Source organism: Amblyomma americanum, chromosome 2 (assembly GCF_052857255.1).
Source record: "Amblyomma americanum isolate KBUSLIRL-KWMA chromosome 2, ASM5285725v1, whole genome shotgun sequence".
Classification (NCBI taxonomy): domain Eukaryota; kingdom Metazoa; phylum Arthropoda; class Arachnida; order Ixodida; family Ixodidae; genus Amblyomma; species Amblyomma americanum.
The window spans coordinates 206,305,301-206,316,368 of NC_135498.1; the positions used below are offsets into that span (position 1 = coordinate 206,305,301).

The 11,068-nt window shown below is 48.0% G+C and overlaps 1 long non-coding RNA gene across 1 annotated transcript; it reads right to left on the reverse strand.

Moving 5' to 3' along the window:
* Window positions 1-9,378: 9,378 nt before the first annotated feature.
* On the reverse strand, window positions 9,379-10,092 carry LOC144119428 (uncharacterized). The gene is made up of 2 exons (XR_013312361.1): window positions 9,839-10,092; window positions 9,379-9,570 (listed from the first exon to the last, which is right to left on the reverse strand). It is a non-coding gene; the product is annotated as an uncharacterized LOC144119428 (long non-coding RNA).
* Window positions 10,093-11,068: the final 976 nt, after the last annotated feature.

An 11,068-nucleotide genomic window follows, 5' to 3' on the forward strand; every position in this document is an offset into this window, starting at 1 on the left:
GTTGACCATGGCTAGGAATTGAGAGTCGCTCAGATCGCGGCGTCTAGTTGGACGAGACACGTTGTCAGTGATCGCGGCAACTGGTACAGAAAAACGTTCTTCAAAGCCAGCAAGTTTTAAACCACATGGCAATACTGCAGGTTCGTTGGAATGATTGACAGTCCAAAGAGTGGCATGGCCCTTGGTCACATGGACGACGCTGCGGGGTACTAGCACACTTTTCTTTGCACAGTTAAGGGAACAAGGTTCCACCACAGCATCGAAGGCATCAGAAATCGTGCTCGAGGACACAACGAGAACGAATATGGCAGACATTGCTGGAACGACGGTATCTTCAGAGACAGAAAACACTTGGGCAACCACTGGCGAGTCTTCTATGAGAGCTGACCGAAGGCCAGGACTTAACGATATGCCACCACTGCGGAAGTCGAGAGTAGCGCCGCACTGGTGCAAAAAGTCAATACCGAGGATGATGTCATGCGAAGAACGAGGGAGCACCGTGAATTCAGTTCGGAACATGTGGCCAGCGATCACTACATTCACAAAACAAATACCAATCGGAACCAATGATTCTCCCCCTACACCCCGGAATATAACAGCACGATCCCAAGCGAACATTATTTTACGACCCAGACGGTTCTTGAAAGTTGAACTCATCACTGACACCGTGGCACCAGTGTCCACTAAGGCCATGACGCAAATACCGTCCACTAAAACTTCAACGCGGTTCCTTAACATAACAATGGGCAGAGGAATTGGCACTATCGATGATCCGGCGACCGCACCTCCATCGGCCGCACACGCTAGTTTCCCGGGGACGGTGGGGAACGACGTTGGGGGGAAGGCGAGCGGCGAGAGCGGTGCGGAGGTGGAGTCAGACTTCGGTCAGAGGCAGGGGAGTCGTTCCGTGGTGGCGCGTAACTGGATGGGCGCTGAGACGATGTGAAGACACGGTCATGAACAGGCGCATTGAAACTCAGGCGAGGGTTCGACCATTGGCGCTGGGAGCGGGAAAACTGGCCCCGGCGACGGCAGAATCTAGAGATGTGACCGATCATACCACAGCGGTAGCAAAGTGGTGGGTCGGGGGGGCACTCGGGATAACACTCCTCGTAGCCAGTGTCGAAACGACCATCGTACTCCGGCTGCCACAGGTGGCGTTGCGGATGAGCTGGCGCCCTGGGGCCGGGGTGGGTGATCCGGGGAGCGTCGCTGTAATCAATGCGAGTAGCACTGGTAGGGGCCTGGGCAGACAAACTCCAAGGGGAGGAGCGGTAGGCGGGAGCCGCCTGCAGAGAACAGCTCCCATACGGGACCTCACTGCGGCGCACAAGATCTTGATGCCGGGAGAGTTCATCACGCACGATTTGACGAATGACGTCAGGGAGAGTCGCCGCATTCACAGGCTCGTGGAAATCCACGCTGGCGACGGTGGTGACGTTAGGCAGGCGACCGAACTTGGGAGTAATTCGACGCAGTTTTAGAGCTTCAAAGGTGCGGCAGTGCTTGATGATATCCGTGGGCGAGTATAAATTTTCTTTACTAATAAGAAAGCTGTAGACGTCCTCTGCGATGCCCTTGAGGAGATGACCAACGCGATCTTCGTCGGACATACTGGGATTAACGACTTTGCACAGCTTCAAGACCTCTTCTATGTAAGTCGTGCAGGTCTCTCCAGGCACTTGCGCTCTCTGAAGCAAAGACTGCTCAGCGCATTTTCGTTTGGCAACAGTATCCCCGAAGCAGCTGCGGAGCTCTTCCATGAAGCGGTCCCAACTTGTTATTGATGCCCCATGGTTTTCGAACCAAGTTAGCGCGGTGCCATCGAGAAAGAAGACGACATTGGCCAGCTGAAGAGTGGCATCCTAGCCGTTGTATATGCTCACCCGCTTGTAATTGGTGAGCCAATCATCCACGTCTTCGCCAGCCTTCCCGGAAAACGTCCGCGGCTCACAGTAGGGCTGCCAAGCGGGCGTTGCGGCGCCGGTCGGACGTGCGTCGGCTTCCTTGGGCATTTGCACGGGCAACGGTGGCAATCCGGCGATTCTTCGGCTGCAGCGGTTGCGATAGGGGTCCGTGGTGATCGACCCAGCACCTCCACCACACTGTTACAGGTTCTATTTACAAATAATATTTACAAGGCAGGTCGAGAGGAGCCTGGTGCGCCGGCGGCAGGATACTTGACTTTCTCTTCTACTTCCAGCCGCCGCACGTCTTCTTTATTCCTCAGAGCCCATGCGCAGCACGTGACAATATTATAGGTCGTATTGCTACATGATACATGCGTTAATCGTTCCAGCAGTGCTCAAGCAATTTTAAATATTGTGCCGCACCAAAGTTAAAACGACGCGGACATCGTCGTGCTCTTGAGGCATTATGCCGCGCGATCTACAGTCGCGTGATAATGTCGCACAAATGTTCTGGAGGCTGTACATAGAGCAAACGGCCTTCACTGGTTCCTGATGCTGTTGGCTAGGTAGTTACGAGTGGCACAAAAATCTTTTGAAAACACATACTGGTGTGCCCTGCATAGCTTTGGCGTGGGGCGTGTTTAGGAACAATTCATAACGAAGTAAAAACTGTGGTGAAAAATCTTGTAATGGCAGTTTTTCTATTCATTAAAACTGGCTTCACTCTATGCTAATATAGATTTTTTTTCTATTTAGGAGGAGGACCAGCAGCCCCCCCCCCCTCCCAACCCCCGAGAGTGAGCCGGTGGTGGCCATTGCAAGCCACATTACCACCCGGATCAGAAATGAATATGATTCAGATGGGGCAGGAGGCTTGCCACCTGTAGAAGCAATGTCAGCTGTACGCCTTCTACACTCCATGGTAGATGGATCCGGTGGCACTGCTTACGAGTACACAGGTACGGTGTTTTGCATGTGTGGAATATATCATTGCAGGAAGAAAAGAATTTCTCTCCTCTGAACGCCTTTTCTCGATGTCAGTGGCAGCGTGCAATGTCACAGTTCACGCTCTGTTTCAAGTTTGTTCTGGGCTACTGCGTTGAATATAAAGTTGCATCAGTGGTGGATAATAAAAATGAGATAACTTATAGCAACACTATGTAAAGCTGCTGTACACCCGGTCGTTGAAGTTTCTCCAGGTAGAGTATGACTTGCTTCAAGCTGTATGCGAATCTGATAGCATTTTGAGGGCGTTTTATGTCAGCGCCATGTTCGCAAGTGGTATGCTGCTTCTCTGTAGTGGAAAGGAGAGCGAGCTCTCGGATGGTGTGGTAGCTCGTCTTCCCAGTGCTACAGTCTGAACTGCATCCCCTGCAATATTCCCACCTGATTTGTCATTTTTGCATTTGGTTTTGGCATCCTTGCATCACTATTCACAAATGCCAACCTCAATGTAGTTTCAATATGCTTCCACTTCTGCAGATACATTGTCACATCTTTATCTGCTTGTACAACATGTGGCTACACAGGCAAGTTAACAACCATGTTGTTGGTAATTCTTGCAGCTTTCTTTTTTTTGCAATGCTCAGCCTTTCATAATCCAGCTGCTAATATCAAGCACGTGGTGCTGGTTTCCATCTATCAGTTTTTGTGTGGCTTTAAATTTTGTTGCCTATGAATGTACTATAATGAGCATTGAGCAGGAACAGAGGAGTGAGTAGCAGATAGCCTCAAACCCTCCTTGTGGCGATGCACGACTGCCGCTTTTCGGGATACTGGGGAAAGGATTCTGCTTCGTTGCCTGCTTCTGATAAATGGAAGAACGCTGTGTTCCCGCTCATACTGCTCATTACAGTACTTGTTTCTGTAGCAGGCTGCTGCATATCTTGTGTATGCAGCATGAGCTCGGAAAACCTCTACACACACAGGAAAACAGAGCAGTAGTGGTTAGGGCGCTCGACTACTGAGCCAGAGTTCCCGGGTTCGAACCCGACAGCGGCGGCTTCGTTTTTATGGAGGAAAAACGCCAAGGCGCCCGTGTGCTGTGCGATGTTAGTGCACATTAAAGATACCCAGGTGGTCAAAATTATTCCGGAGCCCTCCACTGCGGCACCTATTCGCTCCTTTCTTCTCTCAGTCCCTCCTTTATTCCTTCCCATATGGCGTGACTCAGGTGTCCTCTGAGATGTGAGGCGGATACTGCGCCATTCCCTTTCCTCAAAGAACCAATTATTATTGTTATTAATATTATTATTTTCATTCATGTAGGCAACAAAACATTTGTTATTATCCTTTATTTCACTGACACATAATCATGAAAAAACAACACTGCCAGTTATGCATACTTTATTTGCACAGTGCACTATGTTTGATAGTTACAGTACTGGCTACAGAAATGACACTGCTTATAGTAGCATAACAGCAGCGCACTGCAGCAGTTTTCAGTCGCTTTTTGGTTCAGGACTGCCACCTTAGGTCACGAGAAACAGCAACATACGCGCCTGTTACAGGCTGTGGCATGGGCTGCGTAATTTTATTTTTCACTCTCTTTTGTGTGCCCTTCCATAGCGGTTGTATCACATATATGCAACTAACAAGGTAGACAGGTGATCTTTTTATGAGCTTCGATTTCTTTTTTTGCATCGGCTGTGTTTATTACAGATGACGACCAGTGGGAATACAGCTGCATTGAGGGCCCCCCGGCGGCTGTTGCTCACACAAATGCGGCAGGTTCAGAAACAGCCGAGGACAACAGTGGTTCTGTGCAGACTGATGACTGATGCTGCAAGTAACACTGCTGGAGCAGTGTTACAAGCAGCGTCAGTCTGCACAGAGGCACTGATGTCCTCGGCTGATGCTGGACCAGGCTCCAGCAATGCTCCTGCTGCTTCTGGAGCTGCTGCTACCTGCACCACTGCTGAAGCAGTGACCATTGGTGACAGCGCCAGAGTACCAAGAGGATGGCCCTTCTGGAAGAAACACTGGAGGGTGAAAATGAAACAAGAGCTGCTCTCCTCCATGAAGAGCATGAAATCAGACTTCAGTTGCTAAGAGAGGACCATGAGAGCATCCTTAAAGAAAGGGAGCAAAAAATGGCCTTCGCAGAAATACTGCACAAACGTGAAGTGGAAAAAAAAGTAGAATTGGAACGCCTCGAGATTGAAAAAAAAAACATTGAAGTGCAGAAAAAAAAATTGAATTAGAAGTTCTCGAGATTGAAAAAAACATAAAATTGGAGCACCTTCGCAGGATGCGGGACGCTGCAAAATAAACAGTGCCCCCGTAATGGATGAAATTGGCATGCTGTCTGAATGCATGCACCAATATTGCATGCGGCAAATATACACAATTGCAGTTTGTTTACATGCATGCATGGTTTTAAGTGTGTGCCTCAATGTGCACAAACACACAGTCCTGTCACTCCCCTGCTTGCGTGCCTGACAAGCTATTTTACAATAGGCAAGAGGTGGGAAAGTTGTGCAGCACTCCGCCTCCTGCTGATACGGCTGTGTGGAGCGTACAGTTCACTGTGTTCAAATCGCACTGTGCTTATAAAAATCAGCTTCCAAAACCAGGCTGTAGGTAACACCGCACGTCACATAGGCAGAAGTGGGCATCACAGCTAAAAAATTCAGGTGGCCACTTTGTCAACCTAAAGTGCGATGAGGCGAAAGCCTTTAGCGTGGTGTTGGTGCTTGTGTCACTGAGGTATGGTTAAGGTGTTGATCAAGTACACAGTTGTTTGTTAATCTTAAATGCTGGAGACATTGGAGGGCGTTTGGGAGGCATCCACCCCATTCGATGACTTTCTGTAAACACTCTCCAGTGTCCTAGACAAGGAAAAGCACATATGCGTTGGCAGGAAGTAGCGTAGTCGTCACCACGCTCGGCTGTGGAATAGAAGGACGGTGGTTCGAATGCCATCGTGTACAAAGATTTTTTTTCTTATCGAGTTGGAGTGTAACGGACGGAAGAATAGACGCGAGCATGAGCCATTAAAGGCTTTTGCCTTAATAAGTGAAGGCACGTGACAGGAAACACTGCACATATGCACAAAAAAATTCATGCATGCTGTGAATGCGCACAAGTAAGGCAGTTCCAAATAAACGTAAATATTGCATTACCTCTCCCTCAAGCCTAGGGCCTCCACAGCTGACACTTCATATGTAACTAGAAACGTTTGTTCTGTGCCTGTTACTGTGCGGGTCCATCTCTTGAGTCTGTTCAACATTAGGCGCAAATGTTATACGATGTCGAAGTGACCGAAGCCCTGCAAACACAGCCAATGCATTTCTACAACCTGCAACAGGCATTGGCAGACTGAATAAGTATACAACGTCGAATGCTTGTTGACGGCGCCCATGTTCCGTTACTCTTATCCACCAAAGCCTGCAACAATTTAAACAGCTGATCGTTCCTGTGGAGCGGAATGCAAGAAGAAAGACTGAAAGGCAAAATCTGTGCTTTAGTACCTGAAAGCCAACCAGTACCTGCAGGTACAACTCGCAAGAATAGCTAATCGACGTGCTGTGCTTGCACAAGGAAAATATGATAGAAGTAACTATCTAGTTGGATCGCAAACCACTGATTGGGCTAAAGAAGAAAATTTCACCCCTACTCTAGAGTGTGGTGGTACATCAGGACTGATCTATGTTCGCGGAAAACCGGCAGTCGCACTGCCTCTCATGACACCAAGAGAGGTCAACAAAATAGGAATATACCGTCACAATCCTGCACTGCACAGAATGCTCCTAAACAAGACAAGAAAAGTTCTAAAAACATCATATTTTGGTGATCAGGATGGGACCCGGGTGCTATATTCATGAGGCGTTGTTGCAAACTTTTGGGAACGACGACTTTGTCAACCTCTGTACAATACGTCCTGCAGGATGGACAACCCCGCGGGTGGGAGATTATGTGGCAGGGATTGCTTGTCAGACCATGTTGCAGATGTAAACTGCATGGCCTGTGCAACAATCTTGTCGATGGTTGCCTCTTGTAGCTCTTGTGAAGTCAGAGCTGAGGATAGGAGGCAAACGAAATCATCACCACCTGCGTCAAACTGATTTTACCCACTGCATGATGTGGTCAGTAAGAGAAGGCGAGACAAGGCATCCACAACAGAGCTTTCATTGCCTGTACAGTACTCTACAGTGAAGTTATAATATTACAGGCGAGCTGACCGACGTGAAATTCGCAGTGGGCGATGTCCTGGTCTTTTTGTCGACAGCAAGGTGACAAGTGCACTGTGGTCAGTTCGCAGAAGAAAAGGCCGGCCCCACAAGTACACGTGCCACCGTTCACACGCCCAAACGCAAGCTAAGGCCTCACGTTCGCCAAATGATTACTTTCTTTCTTGATGTGTCAAGGTACGGGAGGTAAACATAACGGTTTGCAGGAAATGGGCGTTATCTTGCTGAAGCTCGCCCCGAGACCATATCCGCAAGCGTCAGTCATTATAACAACAGGGAAAGGCAAAAAAAAAATGCAGCACATCACACGATGTCAGCATGGATTTCTGTAGCTTGAAGCTTGATGCAGCTGCAGCGGTCCAAGAGAAGGTTGAGTCGCTTCCACGAAGCAGGGCGCGCATAGGTTGAACGAAATCGGAGTAATGCGGAATAAACTTGGAGCTGAAATGTGCTTGTCCGAGGAGGGAAAGAAGCTCACCGACGTTAGACGGAGCCGGAGCCTTCGTAAACACTTCGATGGCAAAAGAAAGCGAAACCAGTCCTTCACCGCTGGCAACGTGCCCCAAGAATGTAAGCTTTGGAACATCAAATACTCATTTGTGATTCAGCTGGAGTGTGGCTTGTGACAGGTGCTGAAGTACTGCATGAAGGTTGATCAGATGTTCCTGTCGGGTGGTGGCATGGACTATGATGTTGTCGATATAGAAGAAAAACCCCTTGTATCCTTTCAGTATTAAGCCCCCTGCAAGTGTGTCATCTACTGAAAAGCTTAAAGCGCCAAAGCAAGGCCGAAGCAAACTCGCTTGAAGCGAAAAAAAGGCAACGTGGGTAATGAAGGTTGTCAATTCCCGACTGTCAGGGCTGTCCGGCCCTGGTGGTTAAGCCGAGGCAAGGTCCAACTTCAAAACACACTGCGGCCCGACCAAGCTATGCAGGAGCTCTTCTCTTTGTGGCAAGAGGAATCTGTCAACTACAACAGCCTTGTTCGGCTCACGCAAATCCATGCAGATGCAGATGGAAACGTCGGAGCTTGCAAGCCATAGGAGGAATGGAGTTTCTCCTTGGGTTTCTCCAACACAGTGCCCAAACATAACAATAGTGATAGCATTAAAGGACTGCAGACACCCAATTTGAGTTGCCATGGTGGCTGAGTGGCTACAGCGCTCGGCTGCTGAGCCGAAAGACGCGGGTTCAATCCTGGCTAGGATGGTCGCATTGCAATGGAAGCGAAATGTTAGAGACCCGCGTATAGTGCAATGTCAACGCACATTGAAGAACCCCAGGTGGCCGAAACTATGTGGAGCCCTCCACCATGACATCCCCGTAACCTGAGTCGCTTTGGGATGTTACAAACCTCGCAAGGAAAACAAACCCAATTTTAGTTTCATGCTTTCTTCTTTCAAATGATGCATTAGACATTAAAATTCATGGCTAATCATGTGATATTTGCCTATGACCGCTAAATAATATATAATTGAACTTCTCTGATGCTGTTTTGGTTCGTCAACCGAACGATGCTGTGGCGTGTAGTTGACCTTTAGGTCACAAGAGGCACGAAAAAACGTGCAATATAAATCACTACAACACTCACACCACTCTGCTTCATTACCTGGAATGACAATAAATGATGCATGAGCAGTTACATTCTTATATCACCAATTTTTAAGGCGAAAGCCTTTAATGGCTCATGCTCGCGTCTAACCTTTCGTCCGTTACACTCTAACTCAATAAGAAGAAAAACCTTTGTGCACAATGGAATCCGAACCACCATCCTTCCGCTCCATAGCCGAGCGTGGTAACGACTACGCTACTTCCTGCCAATGCATATGTACTTTTCCTTGTCTAGGACGCTAGAGAGTGTTTGCGGAAAAACGTCGAATCAGATGGATGCTTCCCAAACACTCTCTAGTGTCTCCAGAATTTAAGATTCACAAACAATTGTTTACTTAATTAACATCCTAACCATACAGCAGTGACACAAGCAGCAACACTGCGTTAAAAGCTTTCGCCGCACCTCACTTTAGGTCAACAAAGTGTCCCCCTGAACTTTTTTCTGTGCCACGTGACTTAAAGGTCAACTGCACGTCACAGTCACCGTTCAGTTGATAAAACCAAATCAGCCTTAAGAAGAAATTCAATTATAAATTATTTGGCGGTCAGAGGCGAATATCACGAGGTGATCCATGTACAATAACGTCTAACGCATCACTTGAAAGAAGAAAACGTGCCAGCAAAACTTTGTTATCTGTAGGCCTTTAGAATGGTAACTACAAAAACAAAACAGAATGACAGCAGCACATATTTCTGCAATGCGCACTCTACCCTGCCCGCAATACTGGTGCACAAAGATGCAAAAATGGCCCGGTTGTCGCTCTAGCAGTGGCCATTAGTTATGGAGCTCCCATGGTGCAGACGGCTCTTTTGGAGAATTTGGCCTTCTGTGCAAGCAGTATGCTTGTACTCGCCTCCTGCAAGGTCAATGCAACACTACTGAATGATGGCACCAGAAGGATGGACCCTCTGTCAACGCATGCAGGAACACAAACAAAGAAAAATAGCTTTGTAAAGTGGGACAAGCTTGAAACTCAAGATCCTCACAAGCTGAGAGGAAATCTCAACGCTTTCTTAATTATTGCAGGTTGAAATTTATAATGTAAGTAGTACACGTAGGTGCACTTTGCAAGGATGTTTGACTCCAGATGCACGAAACAACGTGGAGAATTCTGTATTTTTTACCTATGTGAAGCTCTTTTGGATCAGCAGGCGCCGTGCCTGCATGCCCGATGCGCTGTCGATGAGGTCGTCAACAGGTGGCAGGTACAGTGGTCTCCTTGCAGCTGCCATGGCGGTAGTGTTCAGTGCAGCTGTGGTGACAGGGGGCTGCGGCTCCTTCATCAAGCAGCCAAACTTATGAAGTGCTGCACAGGCTGTTATTATGCACGCCGCCTTCTCTGGCTTATGCTGCAGCCCCATGTCCAGGCAAGGGAAGCGGCGCTTCCACACTCCAAATGCCCTTTCGACACTGTTCCTCGTCTTGATGTGGGCTTTCTTATACCTGTGTGAATAAATGAATATTACACACTGCCCTGTACGGTTGTACCTCGGTGAAGTGAACACTTTGGTTAGCAAGAAAAAGTGTTGATAAAGCGAGTCGTCAAAAATAGTGGATCATGAATAAAAATAACCAGAAAATATTGAAGATTATGGAATGCTTGTATGCATAGCGGTGGGCACTGAAGTAAAAATATGGCAATCATGGAAGCTGATCACCATTATCTTTAAAATTATGCAGTGCAGGTATAACCATGTTAGACGCGCCTAGTGGTCAATGAGATGAAGTATCTTGTACTACAGGTTCGCATTCCAAACAAAAACTCGCAACTCCTTATGCTGACAGCTGCTGATGTGATTTTTCAGTGTGCGCATGGAGGTAATTTTTTTTTCACAGCCATTCATGCAATATGGGGGATAGTAAGCATGTTGACTGCCACTATATACCATTACACAGCACACATACATACAAACACTAAACACGAAAAATCCGGGAAAAATATACATAATTCGAGTCGTCCATATTAACAGGGCAAAACTGCATTTGTTACGAATCGATACCACACATCAAACTTGTGGTCAAAGCTTGTGCCACGCAATGTCACTGCCAACTTACCTTCTTCTGGTGTGTTTGCCGGGACAGGGTCCAAGAGCGGCGTCATCAAGAATGGCTGGCACCCATATCCAGCGTCTCCCAGCAGCACACCAGGCACCCGGCTTTCCTCATACATGACCCGCACGCGGGAACTGTCAAAAATTCGACTGTCGTGCACTTAACCTGGCCAGCTGGCAACGACATCGAAAAACTGGAGCTATGGTGCAGTGACAGCCTGCATTAAACCAGCAATATACCAGTCAGCACAACCAGGGCCGCGTACGGCGCCTATTATTTCCTGGGCTCGGGATAAACTACCC